Raw genomic sequence first — 9347 nt, 5'->3', positions numbered from 1 at the left:
GAACTCCAGTGAGAGAAGAACGTGTATGTTTTCAGAAGACCAGTGAGCTCACATATATATTAACATTTTAAAGACTAACTTTAGAAATCTAAAGCTGACTCACGATACTTAAATGTTTAGAAGCAGCAATTGTGATGTGGCAATTCTTGTGCCACATTTGTATCATCATTAGCTGCTTTCATTTAGATTCCGCTTTCATAACTCATTTGCAATGAGCAAGGGATCTGCATGGCTCCTCAGACTGGTTCCTACAGAATACTCTTCCGATTCCTACAGAATACAGTGTAAAGTTGTGGTCTCTTTTTTTAACCCAAGGCAATCTATATTCAAGGCATTCCATTCCCTGCATGTATTAAATATTTTGGATTAAGAACATGACTAGCAAATATATTCTTATACAGTGAATTCTCACAACAAGGACAACACTTATTTCTATAGGAAATTCTGTTCTCTTAGAATTTCCATGGAAGATGGACTGAACATGGTCAAGTTCCTTTAGAAAGTAATTTCTCAGTATTCTTATACAGTACTTTTTGAGCTGTCTTCTATAGTATAAATACAAACCGAAATATATACGAAAAAATAAATATATCCTTAAACCTTACCAAAACAGGACATTTCAATGTACGTGAATTTTCTCAGTGTAGAATTTCAGTTTCCAAAACCAGTCAAAAGCCATTTCAGAGACTGTAAAAACTGCATCCCAGAACAGTGCTTATCATAGTATTATGAACTCTCACAGGTCTATGGAATTTCATGATACTTTGTAATCTGCTTAAAATTCATGCTTCTGACAACTTGTGACTATTTGAAAAATCTCTGCATCGGTTTCTCGATCTCATAATTAGACAGAAAACTCAGAAAGCGCACCTCAAAGAACAAAATCAGAGAGCAAATAAAAAACAACCTGAAGTATATTTTAATGATTTTAGGATATCTCAGGACTATGTTGGGATTTGATTCATATTTAAATGTCTGGCATTACCAACAGTGATATTCCTCTACATGGCAGTTAAGCTGCTTTCATCTCCATTCTACTTTCATAATCCAATGCCAAAGCACAATGTTTTTCTTCTACATCTGGCATTTGTAAGCCTCATTGTTGGGACATACACTGCTGAAAAAATTCTTAGTTTTCTACAGCAACTTTTTCTAAAGATTCAGAAGCCACGTTATTAATTTCCTAATTTCTTTTTAGTATGCTCATAAAGAAAGACTTCTATATGTCTGCAAATCCTGATACAAGAAGAGGCCCTGAAACATGATAATGACAGGTAATAAAATATAAAAGCAAAGCTTTGCTTTCCTGTTGCTTTGCATACACAGTAATAAAACTACTTCCCCGGTAGGATATAAAGTTAACATCTCTTTCTAAATTGCTTCAGCACTTGTGCTCACAAATGGTATGGTATTAAGCCTAAAGGAACATAAACATTATTTTATGGCACAGTATACCCTTAGTATAGAAATACTGTGTGCTATTCAAGAGGCTCTCTAAAACACTTTTGAAGACTATGGTTCCCTTTTGATTGATGAGTTAGAAGATGGCAGTGAGCGTTGTCACATACAAAAAGTCACGGCTGATAAGCCTACAGGACACACATTTAATCCTCAGGAGGAAGAAAGAAAAACTAACAGAGCAATACTGAAATGCAAAAGGCAAGAAGCAGCTGGCTTTAAATTAATACCTATTTAAATGGTGTAGATGGAAATAGGCCAACTTTTAAAGTAATTTAGAGGAATCCTATTTTTACCATATCACTAATTACTGAACTTTGTGAATTAGTTCTGTACTTTTTAAAACTCCAGTAGTCATATCTACTTAAGAAAAAAGTAATCATACATTAGTTCTTCAACACAGCAAATCTTACTACAGTTGTATTTCAGGGTGGGATGTCACCGTTATGACGCTTATAAGCTATAAAGCTCTATAAAGTACTTGTGCAAAAGAGCAAGCACCCTCATAGAGGAGGAATTTCAATTTGAATGTACCAAGAGTGCAACTCAACAAGAGTGCTGTTGTTAATTATTACAGAATCATCACATAGCAAGGGAACGGTATTCCCTCCTGACGTGCCTTTCTTACCCGTCCTCTGTAGGGAAGGAGGAGGCAGGGTACGAGTTGCATAGGATGCATAAGAATGGCTGCACTAAAGCAGTTCTAAATTGGTTTCCAACTTTAGCTTCAAACTATGCAAGGGGTAGCTAATGTTGCATAACTCACAAATCCTGCATGGTCATCTGGGAAATGAAAGAACCGCAGTTACCATTCAGATGAATCTCACTGATATACTTTCACATTTGCACTCCTTTGCTTGAGAACAATCAGAATCTGAATCACGCTCCTTGACTATGTTTGCTTACCTAAAATATACTGTCCTGCCAAAACCCACGCTGGCTGGCCAATGGTTTGCATGCACATTCTTCCAATACTTCAAGTAATGGCTCTTCACCAGAAAAGTTGTTGGATAACACAGTTTAGCCAAACCCCAAATAATTACTAGTTCTTTGAATTGCAGTAATTCTTAGAAATTCCATCTGATATCAGCATTACATTGTGGTATGCACTTACAGTCACTGAAGTTTAGGACAGTGCTGGAGAGTCTATTACCTGAATACAGTGAAAGTGAGACACAGAAGGAGCAAGTAATTTGATCAAGGCTGCACAACAAAGCTCTGGCAAAATTTACAGGAGAAGCTAGATATCCTAATATAAGGTTTTAAACATTACAGCATAAACAATAATAAGCACTCATGCAAATGCAAAAAAAACCCCCAAAACCCAAAACTTTCAGACACAAAAATTATAGGAAAAAATATTCCTTTTAGAATAAAAGATTAAGTGTTTTCTTTTCCAGTGACAGAACCCAGAATCCTTTTAACTAATTTGTTGAGGAAATATGCCACAGTGGAATTTAGTATGACTGATTAAACTATGTTAATACATTTTCCAGCTTTGGGTCCCGAGTCCCATTGCCCTATCTATGACCTTTCTAACTCAGGAATTATGTTCCTTGTTCTACTAACAAGCATCCATCCATGCCACAGGATATCATGGTTGAACAGAAATTATTTGAAGTGCAAGCACAAAACAAAGAGTACATGACATACGAAGCAAACGTGTGTGTGTATTTGCTAAATATACTATCTCTGATGATGTTACTGCCACTATATAAAATCACTATCTAAAGTGATTTTTAAAAGATCGATCCCTCTCATTTTGACAAAGTATAATGTGTAAATCAACCCAGTACACATGACAATCCCAGTATCTTTCCTAATAAAGTGTTCCCATGCAAAGGTGCCATGTAGGGGAAAACAGCAGCTGGGAAAATCATTTACCTTTCTAAGTTACTTGTATGGAAGACTTAGTATGTTACTTCTCACCTTTGTTTCTTCTCATATATATCTCACTACCACAAAATCACATATATATGACAAATGTAATGTATACATGTTCTGCTTGGTGAGTGTTTTTGTGACTTTCCTTGAACTGTTACTAATGGTCCAACAAATTCATGCCCAAGATCTGTTTGTTGGAGGATGGTGAGCTGAACATCTGATCCTGAAAGTATCAGCAATCCTCTACGCCTTTCTTCTTCAGGCTGACACTCAATCGTAACCTCCCATTTAGAGTCTACAGTACAGAAATAGTAGCAACAGACTGGAAAATTAGTCTATACAGCTGCATCATGAATCTCTTTACCAGATTCAAGCCTCAGGTACCAGTCCAGCAAAACATGTAAGCACATAAGATAGCTAAACCTTCAAGTGAGAGCAGGACAAAGCAAACTGAATGCAGAACAGCATGTAGCGATACAGTTTTTCTTAAAAAAAAAAAAAAAAAAAATCATCTAATTCCAATTGAAGCCTGCCCATTCTTGCTGAACTATATATGGCTTTCCTAAAAATATACACCAAGAAAGATGTTATTTCTCTTCTCAATGTCCTGTTATCTCATCCCTTTGTCATCCCTCGATCACTTGGTCCTGTCTTTGATTCATAAAATCTTGTAAAACCGCACCACCTCAGCAAAAAGGCTGCGAGCTGCCTTCGGTATCCAACAAAACTAAGAAAATGGAGTTGACTTACCACCATCTCTTGATCCCCCATGGGAGTAGTTGTGTTAATTACCAAAACTTAGAGGAAATTATTCCCATTCTCACTTGTTTTAAGGCCCCTTTAAGGCTAAAGCAGTGTGAGCTGACTCAGTGTAAATAAGGCTCATTAAGTTTAATGCTGATGATGTCTGGCCAGTGTTAGTGCAAGGAAAAGTTTTGCTTGCCCTTTCACTACTATTTCTACCGCAGCACCTTCTGTTTCCTTCCTGAGACTAAGGCAATTTTTAGCTATTTATGGACAAATAATGCAATCTTAACCTGGACTGGGAAGCAAGGGACATGAAAAAGCTGCTGCCCCATCCTTTCTCATTCTTATTGCTAAGGGCAAATTATTCTGAATGGGAAAAAAAAAAATTACTTTTTTTCCCATCACATTTTTTTTGCATTACATCAGACAAATGGTTCTGAAAAAAAGGTAGAATTTCTACGGTGAAGTGTCTGTGGTAACAAGAGGTTTTTTTATTCAAAATGTAAATGCTGGTAGTATCAACATCTGGAGGACTGTAGCCTTAGGCACCATTACAAGAAGCAAGAGGATTTGGACAGGATACATTCAATCTTGCTTTAATGGTATGATGTTCTGCCAAGATAAACTTCTAAGCTTTGACATATTTTATTTTGAAAAATGTTATCGTCAGGTGTAAAGGAAATTCCTCTTCACTGAGGAGAGTTTTGTAGCAGTGTATTTGATGACATAATTACTATGTGACTACATATTTCATGAACATCTTTCCTGACCTGAATAAACAAGAAGCAACAAACATTCTTTCTGATGACAACCCCATACACCAGTAGATTTAAATAACAACAAAAGGAAAGGACTCAGATTCTCACTAAGGGCTCTGTAAGGGAATTATTTTCCATCAGCATGCTGAACTTTAAATCCAGTGCTCCTAATTAAAGCAAGTCAGCCGCTCAAAAGCTTCTTACGCCAAGCCTCTCTGCCTTCAGCCTTACTCAAAATCTCTTCTCATCAAGTCCTCACACCATTCCAAAGCCTTCACTTTTGCCATGCCTTGCTTCCCACTTTGATTTAAAAAAGTTGCCTCCTCCTGCTGTGACTGCTCTGATGTTATGGATGCCACCTTTCTCTCCAAAACTGTCATTATGCACGCTCTTAAGGACTGCTCAAAACCGTTGCTGGCACCACTTAGGCTTTTCTGTCCATCTCTGTCCACTTGGTTCAGTTCCAGCTTTGATGGGACTTCATAAAATCTAGAACGAGGAAGCACTCACCACGTACCCTGCATGGGGCTCTAACGGCACAACAAAAAGGTCATGTCTGGCAATAGTGAACATATAACACAGCCTTACATGTTTACCTTATGAGTTAGGTTAGACATTTCTATGAAGGAGTGGGAAAAAAGGAGGATGAGAGATTTGGGCAGAATTATAGGAAGCATACAGCTCACGCAATGCCAAAATTTCCAAAGGCAATGCAGAATCACGAGGGTGACCTAGGTACTGCTAAATTCCGTTCTGCAATGCCTAACTACTAGGCATCCTCAAATTAGGACATGTGCTGCTCAGTACTGCTACTTAGGGGCAAACATCTGCTTCCAAAGAGACCTGAAACCACTTTTCTTAGGACTTTGGAGCTCTCTGCCCCAAAGACCTTATAGTACAGGAGCATACTTCAAGTGAATAATACCGTGATGATTGTGGAAAAGTTTCTCAGCTGGTTTAAATCAGTAGAAGTTTACTGAAATCAACCAGCTAAAAGTCAGCTATGAGGATGTGAATTAAAATCTTAGAATCATGTTCAAGTAGCAATGTTTTGTAGTAAATCCACCAGAAACACTAGTAAATCCCCCTTTTTTCTTGGACTAGAGAAACGTTTTCATGAAGAAAAATTGGATATTTCACTGAAAATCACACTGCACCCCTCACAATCCTGAGTACTCAGCAGCAGCTGTTCCTGGGATGTCATTCCAAAACCGGCATTTCAACAACTCAGACACATAGCTTCCACTTTCTTGGGTCATCTTTGCCTCCATAATCCAGATGCATCACAGATGTAAAAAGTCATATCTTTTATATCTAATTCAGTTTGTAGTTTTTCACTGTAGCATTAATGTAACACAACGTATTTCCCAGAAGAAGTATTTGTCATTATAACACAGGGCTCAATTCATTCACTAAAGGAAAAGTTTGCAGAGCTCCTGGAAGTGGCCAGCTTCAGATAACGAGACCATTGGATTAAATATAGGTTTAGACCTCTTTTTTTAATCTTTCCCTTTATCTCCATCCAAATCCCCACTCCCTTTTGGCTGCTGTCACTACAGCACTTCAGATTCTGGCACAGAACCAGTAAAGGAGGTATTTCAAGTGATGGTAAATCAACTTATTCAACGCTCTCCCTGGCTTCCTTTCTCAGAGGTCAAATATGTTTTCAAACCAGTAAAAGAAGTGAAAGTTCTTTGAAGTCTCACTTCTCACAAGGCAGGACAAGCAGAGGGGGGTTTTCCAATATGCACCGCTAACGACATGCCAGTCTCAGAAGAGCCTCTTTTCTTCTCTGAGCCATGGGATATGCACAAAGACTTACTCATTATCTTTTCATATTTTCTCCAAAATGCCAGATACAGGGCTATCAGCATAATGGGACACGGAATGTACACATACATCACGTTTCATTATCCACCTTTATTTTTAACTCAGATTCCCAAGCCAGCTCCAAGAAAAAATGCCAGCATTTAATGTATATGGGAACTCTCTCAATGATAATTTCATGAGAACAAGCTTGCACAAGCAACACAGTCTGAACATGTAGTTACTCTCTGTATATAATAATATCCCAGTTCCAAAGAGGTCAAAACATGTATTTTTGTAAATATATTGAAAAAACCTTGTATTCTCGTTACAACTAACAAGTAAATGACTGCAATGGCACAATTCACAGACCAGGTAGAAATGCCAGTGCATCTCAGAAGGAGATGCAGAAACAGAGCACACATTTTTATAACCTTGTTAAACAGTGACACATCTTTCTACGTAATTACCCTGACTTCAGTTCAAATCCAAAAGTAACACAATCAGAATAATATAGCAAAATGTGTGCACAACCATCCTGACAGCTGGCCAAGCCAGACTCATCTATTTGTCAAAAGACTAATCACCACTTCAGCATTTCACTGCTGCATGCCAAATTTACCTTTCATTTTTTACAGCAGTTGCTGACCAACACTCAGCACTTATTTTCAAACATGATGATATTCTATGAGAAGCGGTTTCAACTGCTATTTATGTTTCATTAACTATTTTCAAAGGTTAACATAAGATATGGGAGGGAAGGAAAGGGGAAAAAAATAGTATCACCACTACAAGTATTGGATTACTTGTCCAAATTAGTCTTAAAAAAGGACTTTATGAAAGTGGTGCTTCAGTCAAAAGCAACCACAACCAATACAGAGCAGCTGGAGGTACCTCTACAGCAGGAGGTAAGATTAAATTGTATAATGAGCATTATTCATAAGGCGTTATTCACCTCACCTTAAAGCAGACATCTAAATAAAGTCAAATGGATTGTGGCAAGTGTTCTCCATTGACTAGAAAGGCAGCCTACAATGACTGCTTCAGATGTACATGACTGCACTGTAGCCATCCCTTAATGTAAAATGAATTCCTCTGTTTCATTCCAGCATTTAGCCTTACTTTCTACATAGTAAAGCAATTCTACCTTCATTGCAGAGCATTGTTCTGCCATCACATTATTAGAAACATACTACGAACCAAAAATCTAGTGGGTTTTTACTAGCTTAATTAACAACATTCAATTTTCCTGAAGTTCTCAAAACACTTCACAGAGGTGCTAACCATCATTACCCCCGTTTTACAAGTGAGGAAAACTGAAAGTTAACATGAAAGTTAACATGACCTTGCCCGTGATCTGCTACAGGTCAAAAGGTTAAACTAAAACTAGAATCAAAACCCTAGGACACACTCTTCCATACTACATTTCATCCTACCTTAGAATTATCATCATCTACCATCAGTCCAACTCTGCTGCATACTATTTGACAAATTCATAGGCCTGAAAGGTGAGTATGAAGATTAATAAAAAAAATAAAATATACAGTGAACAAGATGAAATATTTATTTTAACAGCTAAGGACAAACACTATCCCTGTTTATCACACGGTGCATCCACACAGCACACTGGAGCATGATGCAGTTGCCTGGCTGGCATTGGTTAAGCTAGCGCCAGAACGAAATACACTACAGCAGTTTCAAATTTATGCTGAGCCCAAGTTATTAGCCTTGTGAAGGGACAAAACTTACTATCCTGAGCAGTGGGCCAGGCAAATATGGTTTATGTATCTTTTAGTACTTGAGCTAGCAACAGTACAATGTGGTTCGTAGATTTATCAGCCCAGTCTAGGTGAGCTGAGGATGGTCTTCATGCTCTACTGCCCCATGCAGACATATTCTGAATTCTCTGTAAGGGCAGCTAACTAAAATAATACTCCAGATCGTCCTAGAAAGAAGAAAAACAGTATAGACAAGGATTCGATGTCTTTTTTTTTGGTTACATTTCTGAAACAGATAAACAGTTTTAATCATTTACTATAGGGGAAGTTGGGGTATAAAAACACACCTGTACACACGCACATACATACATACGTGTACATGAACACATACACAGACACATGCTTCTATATAAATACAATACTCTTCTCCCACTGATATGTTTACCTATACTCACTTTGTTGCTACTTATTGTAAGTACATTAAACTACTAAAGCATGGTCTTTTCTTAATTACTTATAAAAGAATCATTTCAGTAATATTTTTTCCAGAGTAGGCAGAAAACTAGTCCTCAACACCATGATGCACCGGGAGGAGGATGCCTTCCAACATTGTATCTGTACTGCTATCCTTGCCAAGAACAAGTCTTCACCAGTAGTCTGAAACCCTGGCACACGAAAGTGATTTTCTGCACTGATTAATGCTGATCTAGCTGCCTGCACCCAGAATACAAGTCAAAGGAGTGGGAATGCCAGCACAGTACTAGTATGTTTGAGGCAATGATGTTGCCAAAACGTTACATATTTAGCGCTCTGGAACTGATGCAATGAAAATTGTTGTTAGAAGACTTGGGTAATGTCAGGAGAAACAAGACATAATAAATTTTCACCATTGTTTTCTTCTTTTAATACAGGTTTCATCTCTTTTGAAATAATGTACATTTCTGTATTCTTTTGCTAATGTGGCCCATCTATTAGG

This window comes from Aptenodytes patagonicus, chromosome 3 (assembly GCF_965638725.1).
Source record: "Aptenodytes patagonicus chromosome 3, bAptPat1.pri.cur, whole genome shotgun sequence".
NCBI classification, from domain to species: Eukaryota; Metazoa; Chordata; class Aves; order Sphenisciformes; family Spheniscidae; genus Aptenodytes; species Aptenodytes patagonicus.
Note: the sequence above shows the minus strand (reverse complement) of the source record.